Genomic DNA, 11,943 nt, shown 5'->3' with positions numbered 1-11,943 from the left:
GTTAGGTTTGGTTTAGGGTTAGGGTTAGATTTAGGGTCTTAGGTTTAAGGTTAGTGTTAGGGTTAGGGTTAGGGTTAGGTTTAGGGTCTTAGGTTTAAGGTTAGTGTTAGGGTTAGGGTTAGGGTTGGGTTAGGGTTAAGGTTAGGGTTAGAGGGTTAGGGTTAGATCCGCGGGCAGCTGTTAGGGTTAGGGTTAGGATTAGGTTAGGATTAGGTTCAGGGTTAGGGTTAGGGTTAGGGTTAGGGTTCGGGTTAGGGTTAGGTTTAGAGGGTTAGGGTTAGATCCGCCGGCAGCCGTTATGGTTAGGGTCAGGGTTAGGGTTAGGGTTAGGGTTAGTGTTAGGGTTAAGGTTAAGGGTAGGGTTAGGGTTAAGCATGGGTTAGGGTTAGGTTTTTTGTTAGTATTAGGTTTACAGTTAGGTTTAGGGTTAGGGTTAGGTTAGGGTTATGCTTAGGGTTCTGGTTCGGGTTCCGTTTCGGGTTAGGCTTCGGGTTCGGGTTCGTGTTAGTGTTAGGGTTAGGGTTCAGGTTCGGGTTAGGGTTAGGGTTCGGGTTAGGGTAAGGGTTAGAGTTAGGGTTAGTGTTAGGGTTAGGGTTAGAGGGTTAGGGTTAGGGGTAGGGTTAGGGTTAGGGGTATTTGGTTTAGGGTTAGGGTAAGGGTTAGTGTTAGGGTTAGGGGCTAGTGGTTAAGGTTAGGGTTAGGGTTAGGGTTAGGTTTAGGTTTAGGGTTAGGGTTAGGGTTAGGGTTCGGGTTAGGGTTAGGTTTAGGGTTAGGGTTAGGGTTCGGGTTCGGGTTTGGGTTAGGGTTAGGGCTAGATCCACCATTAGAGTTAGGGTAATGTTTAGGGTAGGGTTAGGTTTAGGGTTAGAGGGTCAGGGTTAGGGTTAGGGTTAGGTTTAGGATTAGGGTTAGATCCGTTAGGGTTTGGGTTAGTGTTAGGTTTAGGAGTTAGGGTTAGGGTTAGGGTTAGAGGGTAAGGGTCAGGGTCAGGGTTAGTATTAGGATTAGTGTTAGGGTTAGGGTTAGTGTTAGGGTTAGGGCTAGGTTAGGGTTAGGGTTAGGGTTAGGATTCCGGTTAGGGTTCGGGTTCGGGTTAGGGTTCAGGTTAGGGTTAGTGTTAGGGTTAGGGTTAGGGTTAGGATTCAGGTTCAGGTTAGGATTAGGGCTTAGTGTTAGGGTTAGGGTTAGGTTTAGGTTTAGGGTTAAGTTTAGGGTTAGGGTTAGGGTTAGGGCTTAGTGTTAGGGTTAGGTTTAGGTTTAGGTTTAGGGTTATGGTTAGAGTTAGGGTTAGGGTTAGGGTTAGGGTCTTAGGTGTAGGGTTACTGTTAGGGTTAGGGTTCGGGTTAGGTTTAGGTTTAGGGTTAGGTTTAGGGTTAGTGTTAGGTTTAGGATTAGGGTTAGGGTTAGAGGGTTAGGTTTAGGTCCGCGGGCAGACGTTAGGATTAGGGTTAGAGTTAGGGTTAGTGTTAGGGTTAGGTTTAGAGGGTTAGGGTTAGGGTTAGTGGTAGGGTTTGGGTTAGGGCTATTTGGTTTAGGGTTAGGGTAAGGGTTAGTGTTAGGGTTAGGGGCTAGTGGTTAGGGTTAGTTTTAGGATTAGGGTTAGGGTTACTGTTAGGGTTAGGGTTAGGGTAAGGGTTTGGGTTAGGGTTAGGTTTAGGGTTAGAGGGTCAGGGTTATGGTTAGGGTTAGCGTTAGGGGTAGGGTTAGGGTTAGATACGTTAGGGTTAGGGTTAGGGTTAGGTTTAGGGTATAGGGTTAGGGTTAGGGTTAGAGGGTCAGGGTCAGGGTCAGGGTTAGTGTTAGGGTTACGGTTAGGGTTATGGTTAGGGTTAGTGTTAGGGTTAGGGTTAGGGTTAGGGTTAGGGTTAGGGTTAGAATTCGGGTTAGGGTTCGGGTTCAGGTTAGGGTTCAGGTTATCGTTAGTGTAAGGGTTAGGGTTAGGGTTAGGGTTAGGATTAGGGTTCGGGTTTGGTTTAGGGTTAGGGCTTAGTGTTAGGGTTAGGGTTAGGTTTATGTTTAGGGTTAACGTTAGGGTTAGGGTTAGGTTTAGGGCTTAGTGTTGGGGTTAGGGTTAGGTTTAGGTTTAGGGTTAAGGTTAGGGTTAGGGTTAGGGTTAGGGTTAGGGTTCGGGTTATGGTTAGCGTTAGAGGGTTAGGGTTAGATCCGCGTTTAGCCTTTGGGGTTAGGGTTAGTGTTAGGGTTCGGGATCGGGTTCAGGTTCGGGGTTGGGTTCGGTTTAGAGTTGGTGTTAGTGCTAGGGTTCGGTTTATGGTTCGGGTTAGGTTTCGGGTTAGAGTAAGTGTTAGGATTAGGGATAGGTTTCGGGTTAGGGTTAGGGTTAGGGTTAGGGTTAGGGTTAGGGTTAGGGTTAGAGTAAGGTTTAACTTTCGGGGTTAGGGTTAGGGGTTAGGGTTAGGGTTAGGGTTTTGGTTAGGGTTAGGTTTTGGTTAGGGTTAGGGTTTGGGTTAGGGTTAGGGTTAGATTTAGGGTCTTAGGTTTAGGGTTAGTGTTAGGGTTAGGGTTAGGGTTAGGTTTAGGGTCTTAGGTTTAAGGTTAGTGTTAGGGTTAGGGTTAGGGTTGGGTTAGGGTTAAGGTTAGGGTTAGAGGGTTAGGGTTAGATCCGCGGGCAGCTGTTAGGGTTAGGGTTAGGATTAGGTTAGGATTAGGTTCAGGGTTAGGGTTAGGGTTAGGGTTAGGGTTCGGGTTAGGGTTAGGTTTAGAGGGTTAGGGTTAGATCCGCCGGCAGCCGTTATGGTTAGGGTCAGGGTTAGGGTTAGGGTTAGGGTTAGTGTTAGGGTTAAGGTTAAGGGTAGGGTTAGGGTTAAGCATGGGTTAGGGTTAGGTTTTTTGTTAGTATTAGGTTTACAGTTAGGTTTAGGGTTAGGGTTAGGTTAGGGTTATGCTTAGGGTTCTGGTTCGGGTTCCGTTTCGGGTTAGGCTTCGGGTTCGGGTTCGTGTTAGTGTTAGGGTTAGGGTTCAGGTTCGGGTTAGGGTTAGGGTTCGGGTTAGGGTAAGGGTTAGGGTTAGGGTTAGTGTTAGGGTTAGGGTTAGGGTTAGGGTTAGAGTAAGGTTTAGCTTTCGGGGTTAGGGTTAGGGGTTAGGGTTAGGGTTTTGGTTAGGGTTAGGTTTTGGTTAGGGTTAGGGTTTGGGTTAGGGTTAGGGTTAGTGTTAGATTTAGGGTCTTAGGTTTAGGGTTAGGGTTAGGGTTAGGTTTAGGGTCTTCGGTTTAAGGTTAGTGTTAGGGTTAGGGTTAGGGTTGGGTTAGGGTTAAGGTTAGGGTTAGAGGGTTAGGGTTAGATCCGCAGGCAGCTGTTAGGGTTAGGGTTAGGATTAGGTTAGGATTAGGTTTAGGGTTAGGGTTAGAGGGTTAGGGTAAGATCCGCGGGCAGCCGTTAGGGTTAGGATTAGGGTTAGGATTAGGGTTAGGTTTACGGTTAGGTTTAGGGTTGGGTTAGGGTTAGGGTTCGGTTAAGGTTAGGGTAGTGTTAGGGTTCGGGTTCGGGTTAGGGTTAGGGTTATGGTCTTAGGGTTAGTGTTAGGGTTATGGTTAGTTTCTGACTACCGATACTGGAACAACCAATAAAAATCATCCTTATTGGCTTTAGGAGCAGATCAATGGCTTCTATATCATCAATTAAGTGTACATGCCCTTGGAAAAAGCCAAGGCAATACCTCCCTTGCCTTGAGCTGTATCCAAGCGCAGTTATTTATACAATCTGTAGCAGCAGCTATTATTAGAGAGGGAGAAGGAGGAACTTTGCCTGCTGAAATTCGAAAATTGATTTGGGATAATGCTTCAGAATTTGAAAAAGAATTTCAAGCATGGTGGCAATTAGTCAAGTTTACCCATTATGCAGAAAATGATCAAATTGTTGCCTTTATACTTACTATAAGTAATGCCACCGTATACAATGTATAGCCAATCATTGCATTAGGACTCAATCATAATGGAACTATACTTTATCCTAAAGAGCATAAAGTATGGGCCCATCAAAAGGGAGGAAAGTGGCAAACAATTGATGTAAATGCATGCATTGTGCGTGAACAAAATGGTTTCATCTGTGAAAGTAATACGCTGGAATCTCAAGACATTTGTCTTGACACTGAGCAAAATATTTGCCACTTTGAGATACATCCTAATGAAACCCTTGAAACTGTACTTGTATATATTGGGAAAGGTTGCGTTTGCATGAGAACTCATTGTGATTCTATAGTCGTAGATGATACAGTGGTAGATACCGGTAATCACTCTAATGTTTGTGTTTGCAATTTTACCAAAATTCTAGGATGTGATTTTAAATACTCAGTTCCTGTCACTTCTTATCAACTTATTGCATCTAATTATATTCTGCTTCATGAACTGCTGCCTACTCCTATTGGAATGAACCTCACCTTGGTGAAGAAATTGCTGGTACATGAGGACCTGAAGCAGCTGATGACACAAGTCCGAGAAAATGGACAAAAGACTCTGATTACTGTCCATCATGATGCACAAGAAATACATCGAGTGCTGGAAAGAGTGCAGAGAGATGTGAGACACCGTTGGTGGGACACTTTGTTTGGATGGTCGCCAAGGCAATCTTCAACAAGATGCTTCACCCTGTTATCGTTCTGCTAATACTCACTGTGTTATGTTTCATACTGACAATTAGTTTGTATGTTAAACTCTGGTTTATGATGAAACGTTTAGCATCCCTACACAATGTACATACACTCGATAAACCTCATCCCGAGAATGTATGTGAGATCCCCGACATATTCCAACCGTCGTGAAGCTTGAGTGACTATAGTCACGGGGTGTATTATGTAGTGTAAATGCCTGAAGTAACTAGGAAAATAAAACTAACATTCGCATTTTTAAGGAAAAGGTACAGCATTGAAGAGGCTTTCAGGGTATGGCGTAACTGCATTACCTGAGCATTCCCTAGGCTCCCAACCTTAGATGCTATTGCACTGCGGAAACTTGGTGTGCTAGCTCTAAGGAACAGCACGGAGCGTAGAGTGGAGTGGAGACACCACGGCTAGGCTCTGTAATCAGGTGGGGCCTCGATTGTTCTTGTGCACAAAGCTGCACTTTTTGACACCCTGAGCCAAAGACCTGTCATGTTTTGACAAATGCTGTACCCTAGTGTACTTTTTGCTCATTATAATATCATTATAATACCAAAACATACCTCCATCCCAAAAGCTACCTGCCTCCAAGGTGTGACCACCCCTCACTGAGCATGCGCCCTGAATTTCTCGGAGCCTATTACTTTAAATGGAGACGGAAAAACTTTACACCAATCATAACTAAGATATGCTTGACTAGAGCCACTCAATCTCCACCTAAAAGATAGAAAATAATATAAATTGGCCCAAGAAAGAGGGGATGCCAGGGAAGATACCACCGTCAGGGGAGATACCATCCCAAGGAAATACAACATCCTTAGGACCTCCTGACTCCTGGGATCAGTCGACGGGCTGAGCCTCTCTTCCCCCCCCATTGGGACGCCTTTGGGTGAGATCTGAATACTTGCTTATAAATCTCTATAGAGTCTTTGATCCTTTTAACGTGTTTATTTCTAGGCTGCGCACCTGTAATACCTGTAACATATATAACATCTGTAACACCTGTAACACCTGTAACATCTGTAACACCTATAACACTTGTGTATTTCATGCATACTAGCTTGCTTTTGCAGACAGTCCCTATCACCGGCAATCCAAAAGAACCTGATTATCTGTTGCTGTAATAAACCATACTTGATTGCATCGTGATAGCTCTCATTAAGTGCAACTAGGGTGAGGGTGGTTATTCGTGATAGCTCAGTGTTCTGAATCCAACCAGACTCCCAGACCATGCATTTTTGGTGAATGTCTGACGGGACCCCCAGACGGTTAACGCGTTTTTGGTGAATGTCCGACTGGTTCAGTACTCTGAATCCAACCGGGCCCGTAACAGTTAATCAGCTACACCCCTTAACGCGACACCATGGCAACACTGTAATGGTCCCTATAGCAATGTGGCCTTGTATTGCCTAAAGCACCACGGTGTCACCACCCCATGGCAACACCCCATAGTCGCCAGGGCAACACAACACCATGGTTGCCATGGCAACACAACCACATGGCTACCGTGGCAACAGAACCCCATGGTTACCATGGCAACAGAACCACATGGTTGCCATGGCAACTATCTTAGTCTTCCTATAGTAACATGGCCTTGTGTTGCCTATGGCACTACGATGTCACCACCCCATGGCAACACCCCATGGTTGCCATGGCAACACATCCCCATAGTTGTCATGTCAACAATCCTACAATTCCTATAGTAACATGGCCTTGTGTTGCCTATGGCACTACAGTGTCACTATCCCTTGGCAACACCCGACAGTTGCCATGGCAGCACAACCCCATGGTTTCCAATGCAAAACAAATCCATGTTTGCAATGGAAACAGAACCCCATGGTTACCATGGGAACACAACCCCATGGATGCCATTGCAACACAACGCCATGGTTGCCATGGCAACAGAACTCCATGGTTACCATGGCAACACAACGCCATGGCTGCCATGTCTCACAAATCCATGGTTGCCATGGCAACATAACCCCACGGTTGCCATAAGAACACAACCCCATGGCTGCCATGGCTCACAACTCCATGGTTACCATGGCAACACAAAAACCGGGATGCCATGGCAACACAACGCCATGGTTACCATGGCAACACCACTGGATTGTTGCCATGGAAACGCAACCCCATGGTTGCCTTTTCAACACAACCAAATGGTTACCATGGCAACCCAACCCCATGGTTACCATGGCAACACCGCCCCATGGTTGCCATGCCAACACAACACCATGGTTACCATGGCAACACAACCCCGTGGTTCCCATGGCTACACAACACCATGGTTACCATGACAACACAACCCCATGGTTGCCATCGCAACACAACCAAATGGTTACCATGGCAAGCCAACCCCATGGTTACCATGGTAACACCACTCCATGGTTTCCATGCCAACAAAACACCACAGTTACCATGGAAACACAACCCAATTGTTACCATGGGAACCCAACCCCATGGTTACCATGGCAACAGGACCCCATGGTTGCCATGGCAACACCACCCGATGGTTGCCATGGCAACAAAAACCCATTGTAACCATGGCAACACAACCCCATGGTTGCAATGGCAACACAACCAAATGGTTACCATGGCAAAACAACCCCACGGTTGCCATGGCAACGCAACACCATGGTTGCCATGGCAACACAACACCAAATGGTTACCATTGGAACAAAAGCCCATGGTTGCCATGGCAACCCATTCCCATGGTTGCCATGGCAACACAACACCATGTTTACCATGGCAACCCAACTCCATGGTTGCCATGGCAACAGAACCAAATGTTTACCATGGCAACACAACCCCTTGGTTGCCATGGCAACACAACATCATGGTTACCATAGCAACACAACTCCATGGTTGCCATGGCAAAAAATTCCCATGCTTGCCATGGCAAGTCAACCCCATGGTTACCATGGTAACACAAAAACATGGTTGCCATGGCAACACCACCCGATAGTTCCCATGGCAATGCAAACCCATGGATGCCTTTTCAACACAATCAAATGGTTACCATGGCAATCCAAACCCATGGTTACCATGGCAACACAACATCTTGGTTGCCATGGCAACACAACCTCTTGCTTGCCATGGCAACACATCCCCATGGTTACCATGGCAACACAACCCCATCGTTGCCATGGAAACACAACTCCATGGTTGCCATGGCAACACAACCCCTTGGTTGCCATGGCAACACAACCAAATGGTTACCATGGCAACAAAACCAAAGGGTTACCATGGCGACACAAAAACATGGTTGCCATGGCAACACAACCCCATGGTTACCATAGCAACCGAAAAGCATGGTTGCCATGGCAACACCACCCGATCGTTTCCATGGCAACCCAACTCCATGGTTGCCATGACAACACCACCCGATCGTTTCCGTGGCAACACAACCCCATGGTTGCCATGGAAACACAACCAAATGGTTACCATGGCAACACAACACTATGATTGCCATGGCAACAAAACCCCATGGTAGCCATGACAACAAAACCCTGTGTTTACCAAGGCAACACAACCCCATGTTTGCCATGGAAACCCAACCCCATGGTTGCCATGGCAACACAACCAAATGATTACAATGGCAACCCACCCCCATGGTTACCATGACAACACAACACCATGGTTCCCATGGCAACACAACACCATGGTTTCCATGGCAACACAACAAAACTGTTACCCTGGCAACACAACCCTATCGTTGCCATGGCAAAACAACCCCCTGGTTGCCATGGCAACACAACTACTTGGTTACCATGGCAACACAACTGCGTTGTTAGCATGGAAACACAACACCATGGTATCCATGGAAACAAAATCCCGTGTTTACCATGGCAATCCAACCCCATGGTTACCATGGAAATTCCACCCCATGGTTGCCATGGCAACACCACCCGATGGTTGCCATGGCAACCCAACCCCATGGTTACCACGACAACACAACCCCATTGTTGCCATGGCAACACAACACCATGGTTGCCAGAGCAACCCAACACCATGGTTAGCATCGCAACACAACCCCATGGTTACCATGGTAACACAACTGTAAAATTACCATGGCAACACAACAGCATGGTTACCAAGGAGACAGAAAACCATGCTTCCCATGGCAACACCACCCGATGGTTGCCATGGCAACATAACCAAATGGTTACCATGGCAACACAACCAAATGGTAAGCATGGCAACAAAACCTCATGGTTGCCATCGCAACACAACACCATTGCTACAATGGCAACACAACCCCATGGTTGCCATTCCCACACAACCCCATGGTTGCCATGGCAACACCACCAAATGGTTGCCATGGCAACCCATCACCATGTTTACCAAGGCAACACAACCCCATGGTTGCCATGGCAACAAAGCCCCATGGTTGCCATGGAAACACAATTCCATGTTTGCCATTTCAACACAACACCACGGTTGCCATGGCAACAAAACGCGATGGTTGCTATGGCAAGACAACCCCATGATTGCCATGGTAACAAACCCCCATGGTTACCATGGCAACAAAACCCTATGGTTGCCATGGCAACCCAACCCCATGGTTACCATGGCAACAGAACCCCATTGTAGCCACGGCAACACAACGCCATGGTTGCCATGGCAACACAACCCCATGGTTGCCATGGTACAAAAACCACACGGTTGCTATGGAAACACAACACCATGGTTGCCATGGGAAAACAAACCCATGGTTACCATGGAACACAACCCCATAGTTGCCATGGCAAAAAAAAATCATGTTTGCCATGGCAACTCAACCCCATGGTTACCATGGAAACACAACCCCATAGTTACCATGGAAATACAACCCCATGGTTGCCATGGCAACACAAACCCATGGTGGCCATGGAGATACAACGCCGTGGTTTCCATGGCAACAAAAAATCATGGTTGCCATGGCAAAATAAACCATGGTTGACGTTGAAACAGAACCCCATGGTTACCATGGTAACACAACCCCATGGTTACCATGGTAACAAAACCACATGGTTGCCATGGCAACACAACCCCATGGTTGCCGTAGCAACAAAACGGCAGGGTTGCCATGGCAACACAACCCCACGATTTCCATGAAAACAGAACCCCATGGTTACCATGGCAACAGAACCCCATGGTTACCATGGAAACACAACCTTATAATTCCCATGACAACACAACCCCATGGTTACCATGGCAGCACCACCGCATTGTTACCATGGAACACATCCCCATGGTTGCCATGGCAACAAAACGCCATGGTTGCCATGGCAACACAAGCACATGGTTACCATGGCAACAGAACCCCATGGTTACCATGGCAACACAACCGCATGGTTACCATAACAACACAAACGCATGGTTCACATGGTAACACAACGCCAGGTTTGCCATGGCAACCGAACATAATGATTACCATGGCTACACAACCGCATGGTTACCAAAGCAACCCAACCCCATGGTTACCATGGCAACACAACCCCACGGTTACAATGGCAATACAACCCCACGGTTGCCATGGCAACACAACCCCATCGTTACCATGGGAACAGAATCCCATTGTTGCCATGGCAACACAACCCCATGGTTACAATGGCAAAAAAAAAAAGCATGGTTGCCATCGCAACAGAATCCCATTATTACCATGGCATCACAACCGCATGGTTACCATGGCAACCCATCCCCATGTTTACCATGGCAACAGAACACCATGGTTGCCATGAAACTAAACCCTATAGATGCCATGGCAACAAAACGCATGGTTTTCATGGCAACACAACCCGATGTTTACCATGGCAACACAACCCAATGGTTACCATGGGAACAGAACCCCATTGTTACCATGGCAACACCACCCCATGGTTACCATGGCAACACAACCGCATGGTTAACACGGCAACCCAACATCATGGTTACCATGGAAACACAACCCCATGTTTGCCATGGCAACTAAATCCCATAGTTTCCATGGCAACCCAGCCCCATAGTTACCATGGCAATACAACCCCCTGGTTGCCATGGCAATACAACCCTATGGTTACCGTGGCAACACAACCCCACAGTTGCCACTGCAACAAAACGCCATGGTTACCATGGAAACCCAACCCCATGGTTACCATAGCAACACTACCACGTGGTTGCCATGGCAACCAAACACCATGGTTGCCATGGCAACTCAACACCATATTTACCTGGCAACAAAACGCCATGGTTGAAATGGCAAACCAACCCCATTGTTACTATGGTAACACATCCCAATGGTTGCCATGGCAACCCAACCCCATGGTTACCATGGCAACAAAAACCCATGGTTTCCATGGCAACACAGTTCCATAGTTGCCATGGCAACACAAACCATGGTTGCCATGGAAACAAAACCCCATGGTTACCATGGCAAAACAACCCCATGGTTACCATGGCAACACAATCCCATGATCACCATGGCAACACCACCCCATTGTTGCCATGGCAACACAAGCCCATTGTTACCACGGCAATACAAACCCATGGTTGCCATTGTAACAAAACCCCATGGTTGCCATGGCAACACAATCCCATGGTTACCATGGCAACAGAACCCCATTGTTGCCATGGCAACACAACCCCATGGTTACCATGGCAACCGAACCCCATTGTTTCCATGGCAACACAACCTCATGGTTACCATGGCAACACAACCCCATGTTGTCATGGCAACAAAACGCCATGGTTACCATGGCAATACTATCTTACGGTTGCCACGGCAATACAAACCCATGTTTGCCATGGCAACAAAACACCATGGTTGCCATGGTAACCCAACCCCATGGTTACCATAGCAACATAACCCCATTGTTGCCATGGCAACACAACCCCATGGTTACCATGGCAACCCAACCCCATGGTTACCATGGCAACAGAACCCCATGGTTACCATGGAAACTCAACACCATATATACCTTGCAATAAAACACCATGGTTGCCATGGCAACCCTACACCATGGTTGCCATGGTAGCAAAACCACATGGTTGCTATGGCAACACAACCCCATGGATGCCATGGGAAAACAAACCCATGGTTACCATGGCAACAGAACCCCATGGTTGCCATGGCAACACAACTCCATGGTTACCATGGCAACCGAACCGCATTGTTGCCATGGCAACACAACCTCATGGTTACCATGGCAACACAACCCCATGTTGTCATGGCAACAAAACGCCATGGTTACCATGGCAACCCAACCCCATGGTTACCATGGCAACACAACCCCATGGTTGTCATTCCAACAGAACCGCCTGGTTACCATTGCAACCCAACCCCATTGTTACCATGGCAACACAACCCCATGG

The sequence above is a fragment of the Netta rufina genome (genome assembly GCF_964035555.1).
Source record: "Netta rufina genome assembly, chromosome: 16".
In the NCBI taxonomy this organism is placed as follows: Eukaryota; Metazoa; Chordata; class Aves; order Anseriformes; family Anatidae; genus Netta; species Netta rufina.
This window is presented reverse-complemented; position numbering follows the sequence as displayed.